Source organism: Vidua chalybeata, chromosome 4, assembly GCF_026979565.1.
Source record: "Vidua chalybeata isolate OUT-0048 chromosome 4, bVidCha1 merged haplotype, whole genome shotgun sequence".
Taxonomy (NCBI): domain Eukaryota; kingdom Metazoa; phylum Chordata; class Aves; order Passeriformes; family Viduidae; genus Vidua; species Vidua chalybeata.
Genome location: NC_071533.1, coordinates 236,712 through 263,838, shown reverse-complemented (window position 1 = coordinate 263,838; position 27,127 = coordinate 236,712). Strand labels below are relative to the sequence as shown.

At 43.6% G+C, this 27,127-nt stretch overlaps 1 long non-coding RNA gene across 2 annotated transcripts in view; it reads right to left on the bottom strand.

Annotated features, from left to right (window-relative positions):
* LOC128786586 (uncharacterized) overlaps positions 1–27,127 on the bottom strand; it is a 67,754-nt gene that overhangs the window by 13,167 nt on the left and 27,460 nt on the right. The window contains exons 10-13 of one of the 2 annotated variants that reach the window (XR_008430350.1): positions 19,914–20,047; positions 18,129–18,427; positions 17,100–17,271; positions 14,611–16,349 (exon numbers count right to left, since the gene is read on the bottom strand). This is a non-coding gene — a long non-coding RNA (uncharacterized LOC128786586). Of the gene's footprint in view, positions 1–14,434; positions 16,350–17,099; positions 17,272–18,128; positions 18,428–19,913; positions 20,048–27,127 lie in introns of those variants that run through there. The other variant, XR_008430349.1, reaches the window with a different exon arrangement.

Here is a 27,127-nt window from a genome sequence, read left to right as displayed (position 1 = left end):
CGTTTGTAGGAGCAAAGATTCAGACTAAGCAAGAGCCCATCCCCACAGTATCAGTGTCAGGCTTCCCTAACAGCTGTCCATGGATTAACTGTGCCCGTTTGTTTTTCCCAAGCTCTGAGAGAAGAGAGGTCAGTGGCCCCTCTGTGTGTTTGGCGATTCCACTGGAACTTCCCAGCACTGCTGCTGCAGGTGGATGTCCAGCTATGTCCATCAGTGCTGCACGTGTGGGATGAGAGGAGAAATAACTGTTCCTTGGGAACACTGATTTTCCCTTAGGATCAAGACACTGGCACTCTTAAAAGGAAAAATTCTTAATTTTCATGTTAAACCAATCTCAAAAGAAACCCCATCTGCACCATTTTGCATCTTTCCCATCTTTCACCCTTCAGGACCCCTCAGGATAATGGGCTTGTTGGAAACAGAAATGCCAAGGCTTTGTGATTTCCAACACCCCCAAGGATCAGCCACACTCTCTTTTGCTACAGAAGTGATCCCTCGCTGCAGAACTGCCAAGGATTTTGGAGAACTGGAAACAGTGAGCAGAAAGCTGCTCTCTCTACTGAGGCCCCTTGTGACACTGGCTGTACCTCTGCTGCTTTGGGATGGAGAGGATGGCCCAAGCCCCTCCCTGTTAAGGGCTCCCATGTAAAGGGGCGTCACTGCTGCGTGGCTGAAAGAATCTGGGTTTGGTGCCCCCAGCAGGAACCCAAATTTCTAGTCCAGAACTCTCCTAGCTGCTATTTCTTGGACTAAGCCCTTCACAGAGCTAATCCTGAGAACCACAACCTGCAGGAACACAGGCCACATGCTACAAAGGCACCCCTGGGTTTGCTGTAAGCCCCAAATCACCCCAAAACTGCAGAACAAATGGCCAGTGCTGTGCAAGATGGAGCAGTCTCAGCGTGCCCTGACCTCTCACTCTCTTTTCATCTGAACGCACTAAAAGCTCTCCAGAACCAAGCCAGTGTCTGTGCCCAGATATTTGTGCATTTATGGGGCACACGAGACTTCCATTAAATAAATTCTGGGATCTCTCCTGGGCTCAGGAGTCCCTGCAGCTCCTTCCCACAGTGTCAATGGATCACAGCTCCATCGAGCAGGGAGTGGAGCCCAGACTGCCAGGACCTCCTTTACTGAGTGGGGACGTGAAGATAAAGCTGCCCTGGTCCCTGCCAAGTGTCCCAGTCACATCCTACACCAGGAATTCTGTTTCCCTACAGCAGTTACAGCTTCCTTCCATTGTCCCCTTCCATCCATTGTCCCCTGTGCCTGCAGAAGTGGCCTGAGGCTGCAGGTGCTGTGTTCAGCCAGGCCTTGAGCCCCTCTGCCACTTTGGACAGGCCAGGAAAGGAGGAGGAAAGGAGCCAGTGCCAGAGTTCTGTTTGGAGCTTGCCTGGGCAGAGGGACTCGTGCCTCCTCCAGATCCAGCTCCAGTTCCCTGAGCTGTTCACGGCCTCGGCCCCTCCCAGTGTTAGCCACAGAAATCCAGCTCAGAAAAAGGGGCCATTTCCTTGGCCCAACTGGGAAGAACGGCCCCTCTACACTGGGAATACCTTTCTCCTGCCTGATTGTCCCAGCACAGTAAACACAGCTTTGGAACACATCTCTGGCCTCTGAACTGAATAGTTACACACCTAATGCTAATTAATTTTACTTTATAGACTACCCAACTATTGCTCTACCTTTGTCAGCACTTCCTATGAATACTCCTAATACTAGATTATTATGTAAAATGTTTAAAATTGGGTTGCTCCACTGGAATATGCCAGGTTATCTTTTCTGCAGACAAAAGACCCACTAAACAGTGAGCTTTCCTGGAAACACAGAGGCCACTCAAGTTACCTCAAAGACATGGGAATCTTCTCTTTTCTAAAGGGAAGAATGACCCATGGACACTGCAGCAGGAATTGCTCTTCTCCTGCTCATCAGCCAGGGGAGGTCATTCCCTATCACGTTACAGAATCATTCCATTCCATTTCAGAGCTCACTTTCCCCCAGGTGCTCTCCAGGGTGCCTGATACGAATTACTTGTGGTAGTTAACATTTACTGAACAGCACTGTAATACCCCTGCCAGCCATGGGGAAAGGGAGCCAGGAACTCAGGTAAACACAAAGGGGTTTTCCCCACGGAAAACCAGCTGTGCAATGCATGGATCACTGATTTCAGCAAGTGCTGGCTGCTCCACACCAGCCCTGACCCAGGCAGGGCTGCCGGTGGGGACCTGAAAGGAGCAAAAGCCATCACCTCCCTCAGGCTGGGCTGAGATGTGACACAAGGAGCCAGCACAAATGTGTCACACTCTGGATCTGCCTCCTCCTATGACCCTCCCTCCTATGACCTCCTAAAGAGGTCACAAATCTTCTCAAATCCTAAATACATTTATTATGTCCAACTCGTAGCAATGTAACTGAGACACATCTCTGAGTCAGGCCTTCCCTGACAGCAGTGATGTCCTCCTGCACAAATAATTAAAAATCAGGAAATGGCAGGCTCTATTTTCTCAGAACCCCTCACATTTACTCATTTTTCACTGAGGCTTTTTCCAGCCCCTTACATTCCTTGTGTTTCTTTTGGGATCACTGCTGTAGATTTGAGAGGTGTCAAATCTACACTTTGGTGTCCAAGCCGATGGACACCAAAGAAGCTCAGCCCTTGCTCCTGTGAGCTGAGGAAAGGCTATCCTAGATCACAGCACAAATCTGCCCAGGACACTGCCTCTGGAAACAAGCAACAGCCAGGTGTAAGGGACATGGAGCAAGCCCAGGGCCAGATTGCTTTTCTGTGCCCCCCAGTTCCCAGCAGCCAAGAGACTTGACAGTGCAAAGATGTGATCTCTGAACCTAGGAGATGAGGAAATGGATACTCCCGTCGTGTGTTTGCGGGATCTCTCTGCCACCCTTAGGAAACCCCAGAGGGAAGCAAAGTGGGCGTGGAGCTCCCACTGCAGCAGGAGGGAAGAGCCAGAGCTCTGGGGCAGTGTCCTGGGCCCAGGCACTGAGGGGGACAGGAGCCCATGCAGGAGCCAAGGATGGAGGAAATGGGTGTCAGCTCCAAGCCAACATCTCGTCTGTCACTTTTTCATTCTACTGGTGGGAGGCAGAATGAACCAAAGTTACTCATCCCAGTGGTACAGGTTAAAAAGAGCAATGGACTGCTGTTTACAATCAACCCCTTCAGCTGAGCCAGCCTTGCTGATACCAATTCAAAAAAAAGATTATTACAACTTGATTTCTAAGTTGCTCCTAATGGCCCACAGTGTCCTAATGTCAGAGCACTTGTTATTCATAGCGCAAGCAGAGTTTAATCTCAGGTGTGAAATGATAACTGAGGAGCAAGTAAGTCCTCGGGGTATAAAATCACAATTTATCCTGGATTATTTATCATGGACTACCTGAGAACAGTTCACTGCCATGTATTTTAAAGACACATTACCCTTTGAATTTGGTTTACTACACTTTTCTGAATTGAAAAACACACTCCCTTGTCATCCTGCCAGTCACTTCCAACATTTAAGTACCTGAAAAATAACTTACCTAAACTTTAGAAACTTCAACTTATTTACATACTTATTTCCTTTCACAATAAACATACTTTCTAAAATGCTCTAACACTGGTATCATTTCATGTGGAATTTTCCTGTCATTCCCTTCAGGCAGCAGAAGTAATGTTACTGAGTGCAGCCCCAGTTACTTTGTGCTTTCCCAGGAATCAAATCCTCTATCTTGATTTGATTTCTTGATCCAAGCAGGTTTTGGTGGGATGGCATTTATCTTGCTTAAACAGTGAGCAAACACAGCTCAGAAATTAAACTGTCTCAAATTATTCACAAATAACTGTAGGAGGGTCACTGCAAAAGGAGCTCAATAATGAATTAAAACAGCATTACCATTCCCAGTTCCTTATATGTGGTACCGACAAACACATTTCAAATTGGCATTACAAAATCCTGACCATCAGCAGGAACTCAGGATTCCCAGTGAGTTTTTCTGCCCAGAAATCTTAAAACCAGAAACCCTTAAAGACAAACAAGTGGGAGTTAAGTGTTGGTAACACAAACATTGCTCATGAGTTGGTTTGAAACACACACACACAAATAGACAAAAAGAAAATCCTGTCACTAAGACATTTCTGAGTTGTCCCAGCTGATTAAAAAAGCCCAACCCAGCTGGCACATCAATATCCAGGTTTTCTACTTGGTGCCATAATTGTCCTAAAAGGCCACCAAGTGAAAGTGTTTTGCTGCATTTCCCACACAGGTACCTGTGAACAGAGTTTAACCACATCCTTTATTTGAGCTGCAGCAGCAGAGATCCTGCAGGTCTCTCTCACCTGGAACTGGGTTTAACTTGGGGCTGCTCGTACCAATCTAAACCCAGGGAAGTGCCAGGAAAGTCAAAAGCCATCAGAATTTCGGCTTTAGTCTGGGACAGAAGCAGCAAGAGCCCTGCCTTTCATCTCCCTACAATTTCAGAGCTCCAGCACTTACTAAGTGTCTTACTTGGGATGCCCCTAAACAATCTGAATCCTCAAATAACACCATTACCTGGGCAATAAAATGGAACTTCTGTAGATTGTTTAGGATCTCCAGAGAGTACACGGCAGGGGAGGGACGGTGAAGCCTTGTGAATGGAAATTCAAAGTGAAATTGGAACTGAGGCATTTTGGGAACATTGCTGAGCTGAATGGCAGTTCAAAGAACCCTCACTAAGTGATGGATAAAAGCTCCAAAACAGCTTCATTTTAGGCTTGGCTGCACAGAGAAGCATGTGCTAATAAACGGAATCATAAAAAATAAATTGTTTCCATGTTGATTTCTTTGGAATTAATACCTGCAAGCACGGTTTCACCACATTCACTAAAGCTTGTGCTCTGATGTTGCAAGGTTTGAGGAACTGCATTCTCTTTGGAGAACTGGGTACTTGCTTTTCTACAGGCAAAGTTTTCCTCTCCCAGAACAGCAGTTACCCACAATGATGGGTTTTAATTAGAGACAATTTCATGTACAGTACTCAGCATTTAGGCTGCAGGGGAAAGATTCTGAGAGGACACTGAGGAATCCAGGCACACAATGCCATTAGCTGAAATACTGAAGGACATTGCTGAATTCCTTTAAAATAACCCAAAATTTACTGGCTAATGGTACTTGCACCTCGGTAACTGGTAGAGGATCCAACTAAGCCAAAGTCCTGTTTGAGCAGCCCTCGTACAGCAGAGGAGAGGGGAAAGGTGAACATCACAAATGTGAAGCACCAGCTGTGTGCACAACCTGGAGGTGAGAGCCACTGCTCTCAGTAAATGGGACTGGGAGGAAGGCACCTTCCTCTCCCTCCCCATGCACAGCCCTGAGCCCAGCCCCAGCCTCCGTGCCAGCGGGCCCCACAGGACACACCCTGCAATGGAAACTGCGAGAGGCAGGAGCAGCAAAGCCCTGTCGGCTCCACGGCTCCACCTCGCAGAACCCACACCACAGGTGCACACCAGCAACCTGGCCAGAGCCATACATACATTTTTGTTTTGGTCAAGCACAGTTCTAAGCATCTTTCAGTTAGAATTCCACAGCATATTAAACAAGAGACAGATATTAAAAATGCTTTTTTAAAACCTGGCACAAACAAAACAAACATCCCACCCCTCAGGCTGGAATGCTGCCCATCTAACCCCATCCCCGAGAACCAGGCTTGCCTGTGCCTGGAAGTGCTGCTGAGGGAAACAAACTCCCCACGTGGGTATAAATGGTCCCACTGGGGCAGGGCAGAGTCAGACTTGGCTGCGCTGGAACAGCCGTCATTACACTCCTGTGATGAATCTCTGCCTTGCGCTGCTGCAGTTATCAACGGGCTTGGTTAAGGGGCTGATGTGGATGCAAACAGCAGAACTGAGCCATGAGAAAAGAGGAAAGACGTGGCCAATGCAGCCTTTCAGTGCACTACAAACAGATGGCAGCACAGGGAAATGGCATTAGTCACAACTCGTCACTTTGCCATTCTCCTTCAAATGGAAAAAAAAAAAAAAGAGGAGATTTGCATTTCTGCATACAGAGTTTATACAATTATCCAACAACTGTGAGGACTTTTTGAATAGCCTTCAAAATTTTCAAATAGGTAATTTTATTAAATGCACCCATAAAGTCATGATCTGTATTGGCTGGCATGTGAAAAAAAGGGTAATGAACATTTAGCCAGAAGCCCTTCTCTGAACAGCAATAAACAAGAAGATTATTGGAATAATACTTCAGTTTGTTGTCACTTTGTTGTGAGTGGGGATAAAAATCAAACAAAGAGCTGGAACTTTTTGAAGTCCTGAGCTCTGATTTCTGGAGCATTCAAAGGATATGAAAGTTTACATGGAGTGCACATATCAAATACCTGGGACACCTCTCCTTTATTTACTACAGTTTTATGCTGCATTGACTTGAACCAGCAGCAATCAGTGTATTCTTGGTGCACTTCATCCTCACACTGCCCTGTGCACAGCATCTATGGGAGAGCGTAAGTGAGGGCATTTCCTCACCCTCACCTTAAAGGTGGAGAAACTGCAAAGTGAGCTGAGCACTTATGAATTGTTTGGCTCATGTGAAAGAGGTTTCAGGACTGGGTCTAGCTTCAGCTAAGATAGATCAATGTCATGTGGGCGGCTTAAAAATATGTAATGTCCTCAACTATTTACCTCTGCGCACTGCAGGCTTTGGGAGGGAATAAAAACTGTCACAGAAAGTGCACAGTGAGGAGTTAATAAACAAAAGTAAACAGAATCTCTCATGTTTCATTGTGAGTGCATCTTGCAAAGGTTAGTCCCCAACCTGTTCCTGTGAGCAAACTGGCTGATGAATTTGGTTAATGCACAGACAAATAACAAAGCTAATACAATGACTGAAATGGCACCTACCCTGCATCATAGAATTGCTGATGAAGGATGAGTGACACTCTCGGAAAGGTCAGACTATTAATAGTGTTGCCTTAATTTGCTCTGGAGCACTGGGAGTCTGCTGATTTCCCTGTATGCGCCCATCTGCTCCTCAGGATAACATCGCACAGATTTGCACTGTTCTTGTCTCAAACTCAAATAACTCCTGAAACCACAAACCAGACAATTCTGGGGTGCATTTACATGAGCTTGACCAAGAGGCATGAAAAATGTACACTCAAGCCAGTGCATGGTGGCTGCTCAGTTTGTGCTGGTGCCATTTCCAGCTCTGCTGCTACAAGCCTCACCTTCAGCATCACTTAACCCATTTCCTTTACGTTCTGACAAATAAATCTCTAAACCTCTTTAGGTCTAAATAAATCTCTTTCAGGTCTGTGTCTAACCAAAACAGAATCAAATTAAAAACAAAGAAAAAAAAAAAGCTGACATTTAGTGTTGAAAGCAAAAAGTCCACAAAACTAAGACTCTGCAAATATTAACCAATAACTGAGACATTCTGGAAGTCTTTGTGGCAATTTCAGCCAGAAAGAGAATCACAGGACCAATGCCAAACACCAAAACCACATCAGTGCCATCACAAGAGGAAAGGACAGGAAAAGCCTTTTTGCACTATGAAGTGGGTACTTCAGGGCCATGCCAGAAAATCTTCAGGCCATTTAACAACTAAATTATGGTCGCTGAAGGGTTGTAACTCTTCAACTGAACAAAAAGCACAGCTCTCCAGATGTATTTATTACACATTAAAAAAAAAAAAAAAAGGCTACAGAGATAGAAGTCCTTTTGAAAAAAGGTCTCATCTGAAATTTCATAAAGACATGTGAGTTACAGAAATGTGGCAAAAGGACAGTAGGAGCCTTCATGCATCCCAAGACAGCAGCAATGGTGATGCATGCTTTGAGTATCTCAATTTCTGTCCATACTTCAAAAAGCAGTTGAAGAGATGTGAGCTGGAGATACAGCAAAACAAATCAAGCTTATGACAAAATATATTTTTCCCATATTGAACTGCCTGAAAAGTTCTGGCATCTCTAGAACTGAAATGCAATTCCCTCCTGAAGAGCTTAAAAAGATACTCTTACTCAAAATTCATCAAGTCCACTGAGTTCCTGGCCTCCAAGGAGAACACAGCGAATGTCAGCACATAATTCACTCGATCAGACCCTCAAAAACTGCCCTGTGCCATGAGCCCCCAGTTTCCAGAAACAACCTCTGCCAGCTGGACTTAGCTACTGATATGCAACTCAAGTGTCCAGACAGCCAGGGCTGCTCCTGTGAGCAACCACTGCAGACGAACACTCCCTCACCACACTCAGTGATGAGAGGGGGCACAGCATGGCAGAACATGGTCTCTAATAACTCAGCTGAAAGGAAGGCATCAGTACTTTCTGCTTCACAATAAAGTGAAGTATCAATTGAAGTGGCAGCTGGAATCCAGATCTCTCCCTTGTCTCAGCAGATCTCTTTGGCTGCAGGCATTCATTCCCACTGTCCTAATAAATATTCACATATTTACATAATCTGGGTGCACTCACTGCAAACAGAGCCAAACAACCCTTTGAAAGCCTATCTATGCATTTCTGACAGGGTTTCCCATCTCCAAAGGTGTTAGGAGCAACAGGCTGAGGACAAAAGACACAACTGTGCACCCACAGCCTGACAGAGAGCTCTAACTGTAACCTTTTGAGTTCCAAATATGCCATCGTTACCTGCAGGCAGCAATGTGTCAGCAAAGGCTTGCTTGATTTTCCGTAAGAAAACCGCCAGGCGTTAAAAAAGCTAATTTATGTTCTGGGGCTTGTGACTGTGCAATATTCAGGGTGGTTTCACCAACCAATAATCAAACCAGCCTTGGAGGGTCAGTACTTACTGATGATCTCCCAGCTTGCAAATGAATTCCTGAGATAACACAGAGCTGTGAAGAGCAACGGGGCCCTAATGTGGTAGGAGAGGACAGAAAAGATGGGACCAAATCAAACTGATATTGCTTGTATGACACAGAGTGCCTGAAATCCTGCTGCCCAAAGAAATGAACCAGCAAATTCTTAAGTAGAGGAGCTCAGTTAACCAGCCATTTAAAAAGAAATCCAGCTTGATGGACTTAGTGTTGACTTTTCAAGCCAGAGCCCTTTTGTTACTGTTATGATTGTCATGATTAATGCAACTCTACCCAGGTTTCCCAGGCCATTTATTACCACGGGGCAGGGATAAAACTGAGCAAGGGGAATGCAAATTACAGAGCTAAGAAAGAACCCTTTACAGCACAAAGCTCTGCAGACAGAGGTCAACTCCCCACCCTTCATGCCACATCTAACAGCAGTGGTAATACACCAGCTCCACTCCCAGCAGCAGCTGAAAAATACAGACACCCCAAAAAATTCCACTGCCTTGAGCTAAGCTACGTGAAACCCAGTTCAAACACCCAGGAGACAAGAAGATCTGAAACTCCAATAGTTTCACTTTGGGATTTAACTCAGCCTGGAAAGATCTGCAGGAATGCCTTGTCACCATCTGCCCCCAGTGATGTGGTACCAGGACACAGCACAAGGACTGGACTGCATTTTCTGCTCTCTTCACGTGGGGCAGGTGCCCAAATGCACAGACTGGATGCACCTTTCCTTCTCTTTAGACACAGGCTTCTTCGCTCACTTTCTTCTCTTCGCTGTTTTCTCCTTTTGCCACCTTTAAGCATTTGAAGACTCAGAGTTTAAACTATAAAATATTTATTATGTGCACATTCAGAATGAAGATGCTTTGGGGCTAGAGAGGCTGGTAACTCTTGAGTAATTCAAGCCATGTTTTTAAGGGGAACACCTCAGGTATGGCAGCAGCCACCAATACCCAGGTGCTCTGCTCCTGTGGGTGTTTTAGCTCCTTCTCATCTCCAGTTACCCTAAACAGGCTTAATTTACCTTACATTCCCTCTCACCTGCTTCATTTGCAGAAGTGTTTCAGAGGAATAAATAATACAGAGGAGGAGGTAAATGCACACAGGCAAAGTTGACAGCTGTCAAGCTTCCACCAGCACCACACATCAATGTTCTACATCTCTTCATCCACCTTTCTAACGTGTTATTGACATTTGCACTGAATGTGTTGAGCACAGATGTGAAAAGGCCAACGCAAGGAAGGCAAAGAAATATTCAAATGCCAAACAACGATGTCAAATCTGCGCATTCTATGTTCTATGTTCAACCTGGGCTTCCAATTCAAAAGAAAGAGAGGAAAAAAATTAAAACTGAGAATCCAAAAACACACTAGCATTGCCTGCTAAGCCCTTAGTTGAAACACTGGCCCAATGCTGTCATTAACAAAAGGAGTGATATTTGTTCTAATAGTGATAAAGCCATTAAACTGCTAAGGAGAGCTCTGGAAACATGTGAGCTGCCTTGAAAAGATCTGGCATTGGATGACAGGGGCTCTCACCACAGGGCTGGAGATGCAGCTGGACACTTTAGAAATCCAGATTTGGATCTGGAGATCACCAATCACACTTTAAACTTATTTAACAACATAAGAAATAGTCAGAGAGATAGACTAGGCTATTTTAAAAATAGATTTCACACTTCCAGGACTTTGTGTGTGTGCAGATGGACTGTAAGCAATATATTGAGTTTTCTCAATATATTGCCTCTCTGCCCATCACAAACACTCCTGTGTGTGTCACACACATCTAAAGGAAACAGCTGAGAGGAGCAATTTTGAACGCACCAAGGATCGGGCACACAGGGTACACAGATACCCTGCAAACACACAGTTCACTGAGGCAGAACTCACAATCATTCTCCTCTCTGGTTTCCCACACCTTCACTGTGCCAAAGTGGGCACTGGCACCGCTGGGACAGCTGCTGCTGCCAGAGGCTCAGACCCTGCTGCAGAACTGCATCCACCAGTGCATTCTACCTCTCTTTCCACTGCTCTTTGAGGAAGAAAAAGAGGAAAATATTGAGGCAAGTGGGTGACTTGCAAAGAGAAATCTAAAACATAGCTGGACAGTCCCACAGGAAGATTTCCTGAACATCTCTCTGTGCACACTACCACACATCAGGCATCATCCTTCCTCAAGGCCCAGGGGAAGCTTTTGCCAATGAAGCTCTTCCTGTTCCGATTGTTCCCAATGTTTATGGCACTCCCACGTGCACTGGACATGACATGATGCCAAGGGAGTTTTGAGAGACCTTTTCCCATGGCTCCAGTCAATTTCCCTGTCCCCTCATGTGGCTTCCCGCCCTATGAGTGGGGTGACATCCTGGACGATATCCTAGGTGATATCCCAGACAAAGGGGAGGGAAATCTGGGATTTGTGGTGGCTCCACAGATCCCTGACAGAAGAGGAAACGGGAGGAAACGTGGCAGGAACGAGCAGTGAGCGATATCCACATTCTGGCACGGCTAGGAAGGGGGAAAGGGCACGTCCACGGGAATCCTGGAGCTGAGCAAACATGAAAGCACAGAGAGCTTTAAACATGGATGAGAAGAGACAACCCGAGAGGAGAAAAAGCAACAGCTCAGACACAGCCCCGAGCAGCCCTGGCTCCAGCAGCACCAGGGTGTGCTCCTGGGGATCAGGGACACGCAACTGCCCTGTCCCACGGCTCAGTGTCACTGAGGCTGTGACAGCACCAGGCACCACTCAAGAGGCCTGCAAAGCTCTGCTCTGGGCCCCTCAGCACAGCAGAGTTCTCTCACAGCAAATACAAACATTTTACCCACTCCCACCAGTTTGCCAAGTGTCTTACAAAATGAGTAAGCCCTGTCTCCCTCTCCAAATTCAGCTTTCAGAAAGTTGAACATCATGTGCCGCATCAGTGGGGTCCCCATTTCTTAATTTAAAAAACAGAATAAGAAGTATGGGTAGCCAGCATGAGCCTTGGAGGTACTCCTGAGGTTTTCCTGCCATGGCTACCATGCTGAAAGTAGCTACAATTGATGCTTGTTGTTTCCTTATTTAACCTGAGAACTAATTAGCTATCATATGTTCTTCCATGGACACATCCAGAAGGGAGTCATAATGTAGTCCATAAATAAACACAGCAATAGTTCACCAGCGTGATAGTCTGACATTCCACAAATGAACAAAAAAGGACAAACAACCTAAAAAGGTTGTGTGATTATTTTTAACCTATAATTAATTACATGTGTAAATAGATTAGCAACAGCAACAGCTCTGGACAAGCAATTAGACAGTTAATTACAAGGAAAATGCAACTGAAGGTTCCAACAGATGGCCACCCCTCTGCTCCCCAGCCCAGGTGCTCAAGAACTCTCAGGTTTGTTTGTTCAGCTTTAAAAAAAAATCTGTTCATGTAGCTCGGACACAGCCACCAAGTGCAATGCACAGAAGTAAAAGACAAGCTCAGCTCTCCCACAAACAGTTCCCTGTCCTTTGTCGCACCGCTGCTGTCAGCCCAAGGAACAGTCCTTGCACCCACCCAAGCAGAGAAACTTACACATGAGTTCTGCTACCCTTCTCCCACTATAAAACAACTTTCCTGTTGGGAAAAAAAAAACGGCATGACCCCTTACAGGGAACATTCCCGTTTTTCCTGGATTACTGCAGCTCTTTTGAGATCTGCTGGTTTTCCTCACTAAGAGGCGGGGATTCCAGGGAAGGGCTGGGAACAGCTGAGGATGAGCAGTGGAGCAGCAGGAAACCTTCAACACAGGCACAGAACCCGAAATGGCCACCTGGCAGCGGTGGGACCGTGCTCTCCCAGCCTCACAGCCCAGAGAGAGCCCAGCGACCATCGCCGTGTGGCTGGCAAAGCCCCGCGCGGTGAGCACCAGACGCCGCCACCCCCCGGCCGCATTTCCCCCCGCGGGCCTCAGAGCTGCAGGCACAGCGACAGCGCCGCCAGCGACAGGTGACAAACCCCGCAGCGACTCGCGCAGCTCCCTCCCGCTGCCCTCGGACACACCCGGCTCCGCGGCAGGCTCGGCACTGAGGAACAGCCTGGCGCCAGCTTGGCTCCAGAGCAGCTCCAGGGAGCTTTCCAAGGCACCCTCGGCTGGCCTGGAGTCCGCCGGGAGGGAATAGCACGGCCGGGATGGTCGGAAGAAGCAGCCCCTGCACGTGTGCAGCATGGCAGAGCTGATAAAAGCTTTTCCAGAATGACCAGGAGTACTCTTCCCTGCCTCTGCTGTGCCAGCTCAGTGCCTCTGCCCAGGGCCTTCCGCCCTCCCTCAGCTTTAGGAACCTTCCCAGCTGCTCCAGGGCCGGGAAATGCCTCACGGAGCCCCTGAGGAACTCCTCGCTCCCCATCCCTTTCTCCCAGCAGCTCCTGCCAGCCCGGGGTCTGAGCAGTGCCAGAGCCCAGGACACCGGGGCTCCTGCAGACACTTCCAAACCCGGCTGTGTCCCACGGCTCTGGTAGCAGCACCCAGAACCACGGCCCAAATTTCTCCTTTGCTTTCCTTTTCAGAAAACGCCACAAAGTTCTCTGATCAACAAGTGAAACTGGAATCCTGTAACTAAGAAATCCCATCTCTGCTACTTCACATTCTTTACAGACAAACAGAAAAGCATCACTTAGCTGAATACCCCCAAATATCTCTTTTGTAAAGATATGTAATACAAAGTCAAGAAATGCAGCAGCAAAGGAAAATAAAAATGCATTTTTGTTGGTTATTTTCCTTTCAACTGTATTAAAAATCCCACAAAGGTGCTCCTGAGGACACAAAAACACTGACTTTCTCACCTAAAAGATGTGCAGAGTTAGGAATCAGGTGCCTTCCTCCTTTTCAGAGTCCTCCTTGATACTTGGATTCTTTGGCAGGTTTCCAGTTAATTTCAAATGTAACTACTTACCTGTGTTCACCTCTTTTTGACAACTATTAGCTGGCACTAATACCCTATACACAATCACTGTATATAACCTTAAATCCCAAAGGGTAAGAGTGCACTCTACGAGTATAAGTTCTTTAGGGAAAAATGATCTCTCCTTTTTTCTACCTTCTGATCATGCTCTCACCTAAATACCAGTCATTTTTGTAAGTGAATAAACTATTTTTCCAGCCTGTGACTCTCGGCTTTGCCAGGAGAGATGGTGGCTCACAGCAGGGACCATTGTTTGCAAAACAGTGACATACTAAGGGCAGAGCAAGAATTTACACAACAAAGCTCAATTTGAAGTCTTCCCTTCTCAAAATAGAAATATTATATGGAAACAGTTGGTTTAAAGATTAACATCAATTCTAGAGGTAATAATAGATCTCCTGATATTTTCAAAAGGAGAACGTTATTTCTTTGTCAGCCTTGTTTAAATTGCATTTTACACTGGCTGTTTGTTGGAAATTTAGGGATGGGACACAATTTGGCAATTAAAACCTGAGCCATTTTCTAGCTACCTGAAGTTCACATTCCATGAATTAGAAACAAACCTGGCACTTAGAGGAAGAGTTGCTGAGAGCACCTGACGGCTGCAAGTTACCATCAGCTTCAGCCCCCCTCCAACCTTCCCACACCGAATGGAGACATAATACTGAAACACTTCCATAAAAGCTTTTCTCCTACTGCAAAACAGTCATCTTATAGATCACACAAAAACATCAGAATTATTACAGACCTGAAAAATTCCAACGAACTTTTCAAGTTTGTGCATATTTACAATTGCTTCCTTTCTCAGTTGTTGCCCATCCATAATTACCAGCTATAAAAACAAAGTATCTTTTAAAATCGTAGCACATACCCGATCGTGCTGTCGCAGTCGCGGCTTCAGCAGAAGGTAGAGGCAGCGGATGAGAAAGGCTGGTGTGGGATGTCATCGGTCCTTCGCACCTTCACCCCTTTGTGTCTATCCAAAGCATTTTTATCAGTTTTCCAGTCACGTTTCAGTGACAAATACAAATAAAATGACAAAAACTACAACGCCAGTGGGATTTCAGGAACAGTCCTCGGCCGGGGCTCCTGCCTTCCCCTCACACACACATCGTGTGTCTTTAATGCTTGCTGATAATTCAGGCAGAAATCATTGAGTCCACTCACACTTAATGACTTCTTCAAGGGTAGTTTTACCACTTTTCGAGCTATAAACTCAGTTAAACATTTTTTTTCTCCACACGTCACGAGGAAATTCCCGCTCTGGAGCGGGACGGTAACATTCACCGCAGCTGAGGAGGCTGCGGGGAAATGGCGGCAGTCCTGAGGCACGGGCTCATTGCCGTTGGAACGGCAGCCGGGGTTTTCACAGGATCCTGGCATTCCCCGCATCCACAGAGATAAGGTTTCCAGGGAGGCAGCCCGGAGCAGAGCTGCCAGGGACGGCAGCTCCCACACCTCGATCCCATTTTCATACGGACACCGGGAGGGGCTCTTGCCCTCGAGGCTGTGGCGGCTCCGGCCCGGCCCCAGGGCTCGGCTCTTTCCAGGCACACCAGCTCCCACTGCCTCAGAATCCAAGCTTTCAGCAACCAGCATTAAAACATGGTGGGGTTTGTAAACTTCCTCCATAGAGACTCCCAAGTTTTAAGTGGAAAACACGAGATTCTGAGCAGTGTCACAGAGCCACCTCTCTGCCTCCTGGGCTGAGCCCTCAGCGCTGCCAATCCTCAGAGGCCTCAGAGCCACCCATCCCCTCACACAGCAGGAACTGCTCTTTCTGTGTCCCTGGAACAAGTTTTTATAAGTTGTTTTTCTCCAAAACTTGGCAATTTATGTTCCTGATCATCCTGGAGTCTGAAGTAGAAGGCAGTATGGGTACGCCTCCCATATACCAGCATTTGCTCACTGGGTTTGGACTGACACTTTCAGTGTTTTGGTTTTTTTTTTTTTTTTTTCCCTTAAAAAGAAAAACAACCTAATTGAAAGTCCCACAGAGAAGCTGCCAAGTTAAATTTATGACAAAGGTAGCTGTTTCTGCTGGTCGGATTTCAAATCCATGCCTTGAAATGTAACTGACAGAGTGACACACGGTGACAAGAAAAGAGCTCCTTTGGAAGAACTTTTGAAAATCAGAGTTTTTGTAATTGATCTGAAGTTCAGGAAATGGGAAGACAAAGACGCTTTGCTGGTTTTCCATGCATTTAGAGGCCGTGTTCCAGAAAATTCGTTCCTCAGGAAAATGTCTCTAAGGACAGCATTTAAGGATTTGTTTAAGTCCCACAGAGATTTCAGTGACACTGAAGGCTGAGTACAGATGTAAATGCTGCTAAAAGGGTTGATTTTTCTAACAGGGTTTCAGAATCACTGTGAAGGGAATATGCTTTTAAAACGCATAAGCTGTGCCAATGTTGTCAGCAATAATAAAGTACTGAACCACAGGCACTTCTGAACCACAAAGTTCCAAAATTTCTTCTTAGCTGAGATTTGCTCTTTTTTTTGGTCTGAAATCTTCTTTCCAATACTCACTTTAACTGAAGTTAGTAGATTAGCGTATTTTATCAACTGCTGGAGTTCCACCCTTGACTGTAATTAAGTTTAGGTCAGGTCCTGGAAAAAAAGGCCAAGCTATTTCAAAATAGGAATTCAAAAAGTGTTAATGTCTTAACAGTAATATGTAACAGCAATTTAAATGTATATTCAACATCTTTTCATGTAATTATTCTAAACAGAAAGTCTGGGTTTCCTTATTTTCAAAAGAAATCACTAAGTGTGAAGAATTTCCTTAAAGAAATCAAAATTGCCCTTAAAACAATGTCTTTGTATTTCGGGATATTTTATTGTCTTTTTCTCTTCTGCATTTCTTTAAACACTGATCAAAAACCCACTTCTACTTCCAAAACTTTTAATTTCAAGAGTTTCCTTAACTTTAATCAACACATATGTTTTCTCCAGAGCCTTTCAGAAAACTCCATAACAATCAGAACTTAAATTCAAAATGAAGAAAACCCAAAACAGGTAGGTAGAAAAGGAAAGGGCAGCCAGAGGAAGAAATAAGCCCTGACAAAATGCAGGTTCTTTCAGCTGTTCCTTTAACATGGCAAACAAGATTTTCTTTTCCCAGTGCCCAGGAAAGGTTTCAGGACTGCTGGATCCTGAAGCACAGCCTGGTGCTGCTGGAGAATTGTTTTTACATCCCAGTCTGTTGCTGGAGGGTCACAGCAGGACCACAGCCTTGCTGAAAGTGTTCAACCCATGTGGCTGTTCCAGATGCAGCAGAGGTGCACACTGCACTCTTTGATGGAGCACCAGAGGGGAAATCCACAGGAATGGTGGCTACAGCAGGCTACATCATTGTACCTGGCACCAGAGTGTGTCTGAGCCCATGGATCACTGACTGTGGTGACCACCTTGGCCCTGGGGGCAAGAGGACATGCTCATTTGGGAGCTTTCCCAGTATAAATAATTGCCTCTTTTCTCCAAGACAAAATGCCTTGTTGCATCGACTGGAATGGTGAAAAATTCCAGGTACCTGGACAAGTTTGAAAGAGAAACACAGATTAAGAAGTAGAGCTATTTTAATCCCCAACTATTAACTGTAAACATTTCTGTTTATTATACATAGGATGTATCTCCAGGATATATTTATGGGCCTGTAAATGGTGAACATAACTGAAATCAACAGAGAAATCAATTTATTTATCAGAACAAAAAAACACCTGAAATGTTCCTGTTTCCTTCCTACTGATCCCTGCTCACTGATGAGCTTTATGGGGCCCTGATTTACATCCCACTCAGTTAATGGTACCAGTTCATTGATGGCCTACACCCCGAGGAGCTCATGACTTCACACATGGATGGTGACAGAAGCACTGATAAAATGAGGTGTTCATGGAGCTCAGGTACTATTACTGGAGACTGGGCTGCCTGAAAGGTGCCTTTTGTCTGCACAGTATTGCACACAGACAAGTCTCATCTGTTAAGCTTCAAAACTCGAGCCAGTTTTGAAGTCTGCTTTTCCCAGACCAAAAAAAAAAGGAAAAGAAAAAAGGAATACAGGTGGATGAAGGCCTGTTGTTCCTAAGCAGTAAGAAGCACCTTTGGATGCTGCAATGGGCTGCTTTGTTTATTTAAGAATTCCTCCTTCCTGCATGACTTCTGCCAAGAAACTGTTGTTGAGGCAGTTCCTTTGGTTGGAATGCTCAAGCTAATCCCAGCTCCATTTTGTCCTATCTTTGTCATGAAATAAACACCATTGGTATCTGAAACAGAGCCACTAACAGCTGTGCTAATTATACTAAACCAGTACCTTTATTTAAGCATTATTACCTAAATCATAAATTGAGCATTTACAAACATATTAAAAAATGCAGATTACACATATCTCACCTGTCTGGAAACCATTACAACCTATGAACTGTGTAGATGATAAAAAAATGCAGTTAAGGCAGCCTGCTGGTGTAAGTGCCTGACAAATGTTTTCTCTCAAAATGGACAAGAGTTACATGAAGCCAAAGGGAATTGCAGTGTTCCTGACACAGGCTGCTATCAACTTGTAATCCTCCAACCCAAGAACACAGAAGGTGGAGGCAGCACATAAACGTGGCCACAAGCCATGTCTTGTATCCATGGATATTAGCAGCCAGGAGGAATGGGTCACTGGGAACCAGCACAGAGCAGCAGCACCTCTTGAAAACAAAAGAAAGGCAAAACAAATCAGCCTCAACAAACAAGGAAAAGTTTGTCCTGTTTTTCCGTAAATGTAAGTGTTCTGGCAGTCATGAAAGTAAATCTGTGGCCTGCACAGTCCATCCATGTCCAAGTTCTACCCCTCATTAACATGGACAAGACCTTAAATTTCTCATTTATGTTTTTATCTCATTTACAGGAGTGGAATATTTTAATCTTGGAAGTACTGAATTGGGTGTTGAATATCCTACATTACTCTAAGAGAGGCTTTATCAGAACAGAACTTTTAGAGTAAATTTGGCTTATTCTTATCAAAACATGCACGCCACTGAAGAAATTCCTCCTCCAGTACTCCAAAAAAGGCTGATAACCTTGTATCTCCATGTCTTTGGCACACCTTCTGTAAAAGAGGGTAAAAATGCTTCCCAGGGACTGTTCTGTTACAGCTAATCAGATTCACGAGGCACACTTACATAAGTGGTTTCCAGGATGTGATGATAATAAGGGAAATCATGGATTAGAATGCATTTCATTTCACCATTGGTCATTTTATTGAGCCCCATTTAATGGATTTATTTCTCTTCACAGTGTTATCTCAGTGCTTCACAATACACTATGAACTCTGGATTTAATTAATAATTTAATGAATATTCCCTTTGCCTTTTCACTGGATTGTTCACAAAAATATAAATACAAGATCTAGGAGTTGATCATGAGGTACCAGAATGAGGCCACTTCCTGAGTAAAGTGTTCCTCGTTGCTTTTGTTTCATTCTTTTGCTCACTTAATTGGTTTCATTCCCTTTTGTGCATTGCAACCTACTGTAAAATTACTGTACACTTAGGATATTTTCTACTGAATAAATTAATATTGCCAAAATCCAAGTGGGAATAAATTAAGTAAGCCCTCGAACTGCTAATATCAGCTATTTCCTAATTTTTGAGGCACTGACTGCTGATATTGGTTTAATTAAATCCATTTGGATAATATGTATATTTCTTGTACATAGATATGCTTTTCTGAATTATCTTAATATGTGTTATACCAACTATGACTATGTCTACAGGGAAAATGTATTACTAAAGTTGTTATTTAATAATTAATCAGATATTAATCACAGGTTTTGTGTTTCCAGCCAGCTCAGGCATTAATGTTTTTTCAATATTTACCAAGAAGTGACATTTTTATATAGAAATAATCATTTCCAGTAGATAGACGTGTTGAAAATGTATACAGAGAAAAGCCCTCTATTTCTCCCCATTCTACCCAGTAATTCTCTCTTCATTTTTGCATTGCATAAAATCTGTTGGTTTAATTTGGAGCGCTTTCAAGGATATATAGATAAATATATATATGGCTTAGAACATACATCTCTCATCAAAATCTGGGGTTTAATTTCAGAGTACAATTGACATTTACCATTTTAAATGACAGCTCCTGTTTTTTAGACCTTCAATTAGCTTTAAATCCCTTTATCCCCACTACCTCAGAACCTCTCACGTGGTTTTGGGTTTTTTTCTCCCTTCTTCTTCCCTTCATCGTAACTTTCAGAATTTCTTTGATTTCACCAGACAGAGCTGCAGTGGATGCTGACTTGATTATCCCGGTGCTGTGCCTGGCTGGAAAATGGCAGATTTAGTGAAGTGGAACGGGAGGAGATCAATAAAACACCTCTGTGTTGTTACCCAAGTACCCATATGCTGTGCTTGTGTGCTGCACAAAAAGCAGCACTGTAAACGCTGGAAATAACCTTCCAATTGTCTCACACAGACATTAATCACTTTGTTTAATGTCATTATTTGTACTTGATACAAGACCACACAAGACCCAGTGCACAGCCAAGAAACAGAGAAAGATGGATGCACATTATAAATATTAACTAACACATTCCAGGCTATAAACTCATTTTGTATCCCTCTCTTCCTGAAGGATTTATTCTCCAACTTAACAACTGCATACATCCTGTCCCATCATGGCTCTCCTTTCAGACAGCTGTTTTCCCACCTCATGGCATCTCTTCCCAAGCTTCTCCCTGAATCTCATCCAGAACAATGTGCCCATAATGGCAGCAGTGTTTCAGAATATTTTTCGAAACAGCTAATTCATCTCATAATGTTTTCCCTGAACATTTCAGCAGCATACAGAATTATGTGGTCAACTAGGGAGCACAGTGAAAACAGCTGTCATGTCTGGAGCTGACCTTTTTGGTAAATAAATTACAAGGAAGCAGCCATCCTTCCTTCCAAGGCTGGTGGCATTACCCTGCTGTTCCCATGTGTACTCAGCTTTTTGCACAGTGGAAATGAAAAAGAACAAGGATACATAGGAATATATTTTTTTTTACAACAGAACTTTTCAATACATAGGATTTTCAGCATGAGATTTCATTTTGCTTTGCCTCTTTCTGCTTACTTCTTTCTTTCTGCATTTGGAATTCTCACATTTTAGCTTTTATCTGAATTCTTCAAAGGCTTTCCAGAGGATACCAAGAAAGTTAAACCTAAATTCTCTTTCTCTGAATGACAGAAGGGTCTTAATGATTTCTGTTCCCAAACCTTAGCACCAGTGGAGAACAATTTTATTTGGAAACAACAGATCCTTTTCTTCCTAAATATGTGGGATCAACCACAACTGTGTTACCTTGTCTACATGTTACCTTCATTGCTGCTTAGTACAACATCAAGTAAATTTTCCTCAATCTTGTAATTAGAGCATTTAATAGAATTTAATAGAATTCTGCACAGGAAAGCTATAAAGGAGCACATTCATTCACAAGTTTCACAGGATTTCCTTCTGTCTCCCTGGATCCCCTGGTACACAAGAAGTATGAACACTATACAATACAAGTATGTATTATACAGTGTATGAACACTACATACAAATATGGACAAGCATGAAGCCCAGAAACTGAGAAACAGCCTTCCCTTTACACTTAACAAATGCCACCTCATGCTTTTTAGGTTCCTAAATGAGAAACTTGGTTTGGAGTTTCTCAGCAAGATGGAATACACGTCTCTGCCATGTCCAGACTTCGGGCAGACAGGAGACATTCTCATTAGGATTTTTCTCATCACATTTGGAAGCATATGCTCTGCTGAAAATGAATGAGGTTTAAGATCCCAAGCCAGTTCTAGTTTGAAGGTCACTGCCCACATTCATCACCTCTCAAAGGCCTTCCCAGAATCCATAAAAGAAAAGATTTTCTAGATGTTTTCTGAGAAGAACAGAGTAAATTAAAACTTGGTACAAGTCCGCAGTTTCCCAGATGGCTTGCCATAATATTTAAATCATTGCAGAAAGCTTCTCTTTCCCCTCAGAAGGGAAAACAGTTGAATGGAGTAGGATGAAGAATATAAGCAGCCAATGAAAATGCTTTTTTTGGGGGGGAGATTTTACTAAGAAACAAACATTTAACTTGACTCATCACACTGGGGAACTTGCTGAAGTGTGCTATTCATCATCTTCTCCTGGTAAGATTGCTTTCCTGAAGTACTGCCTCAGGACCACAAATCCCTTGGACAAAACACTGGAAGTGCAAAGGAACTGTTCCAAATGGATCATTCAAATAAATACCCAGCTTGAGAGCTACATTTGAAAGGTCACTTCTATCCTGTAAATATATGCATTTTCAAATATAACAGAGGAGTCTTTTCAAACAAGAGGTGTGTGCATAAAGCAATAACTGCAGAGCACAGCTCTCCAAGATGCTCTGTGAAGCCACAGCTAACAAGTTATTGAGAGACTGAAACTTCCTCTTCTCTACCCCCCGAGCCCAGAGGAATAAATGCATTCAGTCTGCTTTATTGACAAAGGATATTAAACCAATCAATCCAGGAACTAGCACTTCTATGAATCAAAGACAAGCACTGCTCCTGCATGTTGCAACAGCCTGAATGTCCTTTAAATCAACTTTTAAATCACAGAAGTACCCTGTCTTGAATCTGTATGAAACTCCACAACACAGCTGTATGAAAAACTCTGAAGTAGTTTTTGAGTAAAAAAAGGAAAAATAAATGGTAACCAACTGTGTTTTGACACAGGCCACTTTCTCTCCATCAAGTTTGCTCAGAAGAATCACAGTGGAGCACAAAAGGATGCATCACAAACTCCCAACACATTGACTGATTGGAAACTGCATATGGAAAGACTGGCCACTGTATCCACTAAACTTTTCTTACTCCTACTTGGGTTCCTTAGGGTTTATTTTAGAAGAATGACAGTCTTCAGAGAGCAGACTACAGAGGTTTGTGAAAGGAGTAGGACTCCAAAAAATCCCGAGGAGAAACTTTCTGTGAAAGAGCACTAAGCAGTAGGATATGAAAGACCAGCAGCTTGTCAGATGCTGCACAAAGCTGGAATTATTTAGACCAGACAAAACACAAAAATGGATTAGATGAGAAGTAAGAAGGTCAGAGACGACACAGATGCAAGAACATGGTTATCAAGCCTCTTTCACTCTGGATCCCTGGCAAAGAACACCTTGTTTGTGTATTCTGGGTTGGACTTCCCTGAGCCACTTCCCATTCATTAATTGAGAAATCCCACAAGTGTTCCCAAGAGCAGGAAATGTGCCTCTCCCTGTGCCAGAGACACCCTGTGACCCAGACAAGCTGTGCTGAGGGGCTCCTCACAGGGGTTTGCCCTCCCTGGGAGGCTGGGCCTCTGTGCTGGAGCTCACTGAGCTGTGCTTCTCTGCATGTCCTGGGCCAGCCACTCTGAGCTCCTCAGCAGGAGCACTGAACAGAGCTCTGCCAGGGCTCCCCAGTGTAAAAGTCACCAAAGAAATCACCTTCCCCAGGGGATGCATGGCTGGGATGTACCACCCCTCACACTCCCAGCACTTTTCCAAGGCAGTGCAGTTCTGCACCAACCCACTGGCAGAGCTCATCCGAGCCTCGTGCTGCTGCAGCAAAGCAGCCTTGAGCCACTGATCACAAACCTACCTTAGGAAGGTGCTTCACTATACAAAGTCTTTTTTTAAAAAGAAATCCTATTTCAGTGTGGGAAAAAAAATCTGTTGAATAAGTTTTAACCTAAATAAAATGGCCAGTTTGAGAAAAATTAAGTAATATGCCTAATAAAATCAGGACATAAAAGTTTAAGCTACAGTGAGCTAAGTAAAATGTGGCATGGAGCCTGCATATTTTATTAGAGCTCATTCATCTTGTTAATGACTTTTTGAACATCATTGTAAAAATTGATCCCAGTGGCTACATTGTTGTCTGCTTCAGCAACCTCTTCCAACAGCCACGCTGAACTGACAGAGTTTCTCCAGTGCATTCTCTGCAGCTTTGCAGGGAACACTGCAGCAGAGGTGCTTTATGGCTGGCCATGGCTTAAAAGGTTTCACGTGGTTCTGAACTGAGCAGGAACATCTGTTTTCCCTCTTTACATGGATAAGAGGAGTGTATGTATACCCAGAGAAAGTTACTATGAATGCAAACCATCAGCTTGGCTTTCTCTAGTTTGCTGTCCTGGGTTGGGCTGAAATTCTGCTTTTAATGTAGAATATTTCAATAAATCTTACATGTAACAAGAGAATTTCTGTCCCAAGCTTACAAAGTGTGAGCACACTCCCTATCTGAGGAAGACATTCCAGCAAGACAGACCCAATGAATGTAATTTTAAATGAAGAAGAAAAAGCTGGCCTAGGACTACTTCCTGGTAATGCTTTTGCTGCCCAATTTGTCATACACATATATTTGTTTCTTTGCAAGAAATTTACTGAATAGCAAAAGTGAACACACCCCCTTCATTTATAATTCCTTGCTTAAATGAAATTTTGTCATATTTAGGAACAACCTGGATAAACAAACACAAACAAAACTTCATAGTGCACATTAAAATTAACCACAATATGACACCAATTATTTATTTCATAATCAAAGCATAAAAGATCAAAATCTTGCCAGAAACTGATACTAAAGGGGTTCTAAAGCCTCACATTTAAATAGCTGTATAATAGTTTAACTGCACATATTGGGTAATGCAAATCTAATGGTTTCAGAGGAATTCTCAGATTGTGTAAATCAAGCCAGGATTTAGGAAATCTAATCATAAAGCATTCTTTCCCCCCTTGCACGATTAGGAATTGTGAGGATACTTCTCTGAGCCGGTAGGGACAAAATACAAAAAGAAAACAACACATGCCATCACTTTCTTCTGCCTCATTTTTATGTCATAGCTTACGGACAGCTTCATGGACCATATTCCTGGGCTCTGTTAAAAATCTAAGAGAATGAAGTAATCAACATTGTAAGGATTAACTTAGCCACAGAACATCTGTTTTCACATGTCCCTCTGATGAGATCCAATGTGAGGGCTTCTGTTGGTTGGCTTTGAAGCTGTATTTTATTATCCAAGAGGAGGTTCTGTGTACAGACTTTGACAGGGATTATGGATATCTTAGTAACAGAGGGACCCCTGGGCCCCTTCTAACCACTCTTATTTCCTTTCTTTCCACTTGACTTGTACCCACACAGCATTCTGTATTCCTTGTTGAGAAATCCTCCACTGGGCACACTTACAGCTTATATTCTATTTTAACAACATTGAATGTTCCATCCCTCATCTGCTTTCCCATAAAACAGGACATTTAATTCTTCTTTCCTGTATATTCTGCTACACAGCCAGCCAATTACCTAAAAATCAGACAAAGCCCTTACCCATTTCTTTAATTCTTCTGCACTTGCTATTACCTAATTTAACAGCTTGTTTTCTAGTAGCATCTTTCCAATCATGTTCGTATAGGGCCAAATAAGATCCCAGGGTTCTAACAATAAAGAAACCATCCGCAGCACCATAAGAAATATTTTTTAACCTGGATAGTTTCTAAGTCCCCTGCTTATCCTCCTGATTATAAAAACGAAATATAAACTATTTTAAAATCCAGACAAATGTTTCTGGAGGATCTCTCTGTGGACAAGGCTGAGGAATTTCTATCAAAGAATACCCATGAAGAAATTTAAGTTTTTTAACACAGCAAATCCGATAAACCCACACTGACCGTGGTCATTAAACAATTCAGACTCGGAGATCAGCAGAAATAATTCATGCACACACAGAGCTGTCCTTGTAAATTAAGACTCAGGCAGTTTGGTGGGCTCTCAGCAATGGTGGCACTGATGCTTTTTAACTGCACCCATTCCATGTGGAACAGATTTCTCAGGCTTTCAGCACTGCCTACCCAGACCTCTTTATGAATAAAGAGTTCTTTTCATGAATGAGCTGAACTAATCCCACCACAATTAGCAAGTGGCTCGTTTTCCTATCTGCAGGTAACACAAACTTGCAGGTCATTAACTTCTCTCCCACTGGATGAAGTCCTTAACACATGGAATAATGCTGTTTGCCATTGCCCTGTGTTACTTCACCGAGCATCACAACTACAAGATAAAGCACTAAACTGACAGCGAAGTCATTTCAACTCACCCACCCCCAGCTAAACATTAATCAGTCTCTAACTTGGTCATCACATCAAAATCATTTCCCAGGAAAAAAAACGCTCAACTTGCTGACTGCTGAACAAACTGAAGCAGGAAAGAGCCTTTTCTGTTTTTAAAGGAATAATGGATTCTGTGGCTCTGTGGCTGCTGGTCAATACAACAGTAATTGCAATCATCATGACTAATGCACAGACCATTTTACAGGCCTTTCTTATTAGGATGAGCATTCCTCAGCTCCCCTCTGGTGTTCTGGGCCAGGATGTTGCCCCCATTCTTGGGAGAATCAGTTGTTAAGCTACATGTGTAGATCTTATTAGGCACAGCAAAACATCACACGCATGCTTTAGTTTATTAAAAGCATAATTTAACTTGCTATTCAGGTACCGTTCTGAGTGCGTCTGTCTAATTATGTGGGCCCCCATAGTGAAACAAAATCCCTTCTGCTCCATCTCGTGTGTATTATCAGCCTTGATTGCCATTCGTATATCAAAAAGGAAGGCTTTTCAAAATACTGACCACCTTCTTCTTACTCCCCTTTTGCAAGTGCCAGCTTGTAGCTCTGGCATCTCACTGCTCACTTTTGGACAACCTGAAAACAGAGGCCAGTGTACTCTGTCCTTGTCAGACACGGACATTTTCCCACCCCCTGCATAAATCCTGTGCTCCTCCTGCATCTTCTGAAAGGTTTTTATATATTTATTAGCAGACAAGTAATCTGTTCCTCAAAGACTTTAATGCATTCCCTTGCCCTCGACTTGTACCTGCAAAGCCATTGTGATTCCAGCTGTGTCACTGTTAAATATGCCATTAATTACTTCAGGAAGGTACGAGACCATACTCAGAACAGGCTGTAAACATTTTGTGTCATTAGGTAATGCACTGAGGCTGTTTCTAATGCCACAACAGCTCTATTTATATACTGTGCTGCATAATTAGCTACTAATGAGGCTCTAACTTTCACTGCTGTAAGGCCTAGATAGCTGCTCCTCTTTCAATGAATTCACTTTTACTGTCTCATTAGCACACTAAAAAACCTGCAAATTGTACTTTAATTAAAAGCTAAACTACCTCTGTCTGGAGACTCTAATGAACAGACACACTCCAAGGGAGATGCAAGAACATTGACAGTCAAGAGGAGAAATACCTTGCCAGAAGAGCAACACAAAAAAGATAACACAGCTCACTCTCTCATTTTCAGGGGCAGGCTCTCCTCTACTTTCTCCCTTTTTTTTCCCCCTTACTCTTCTCCTTCTG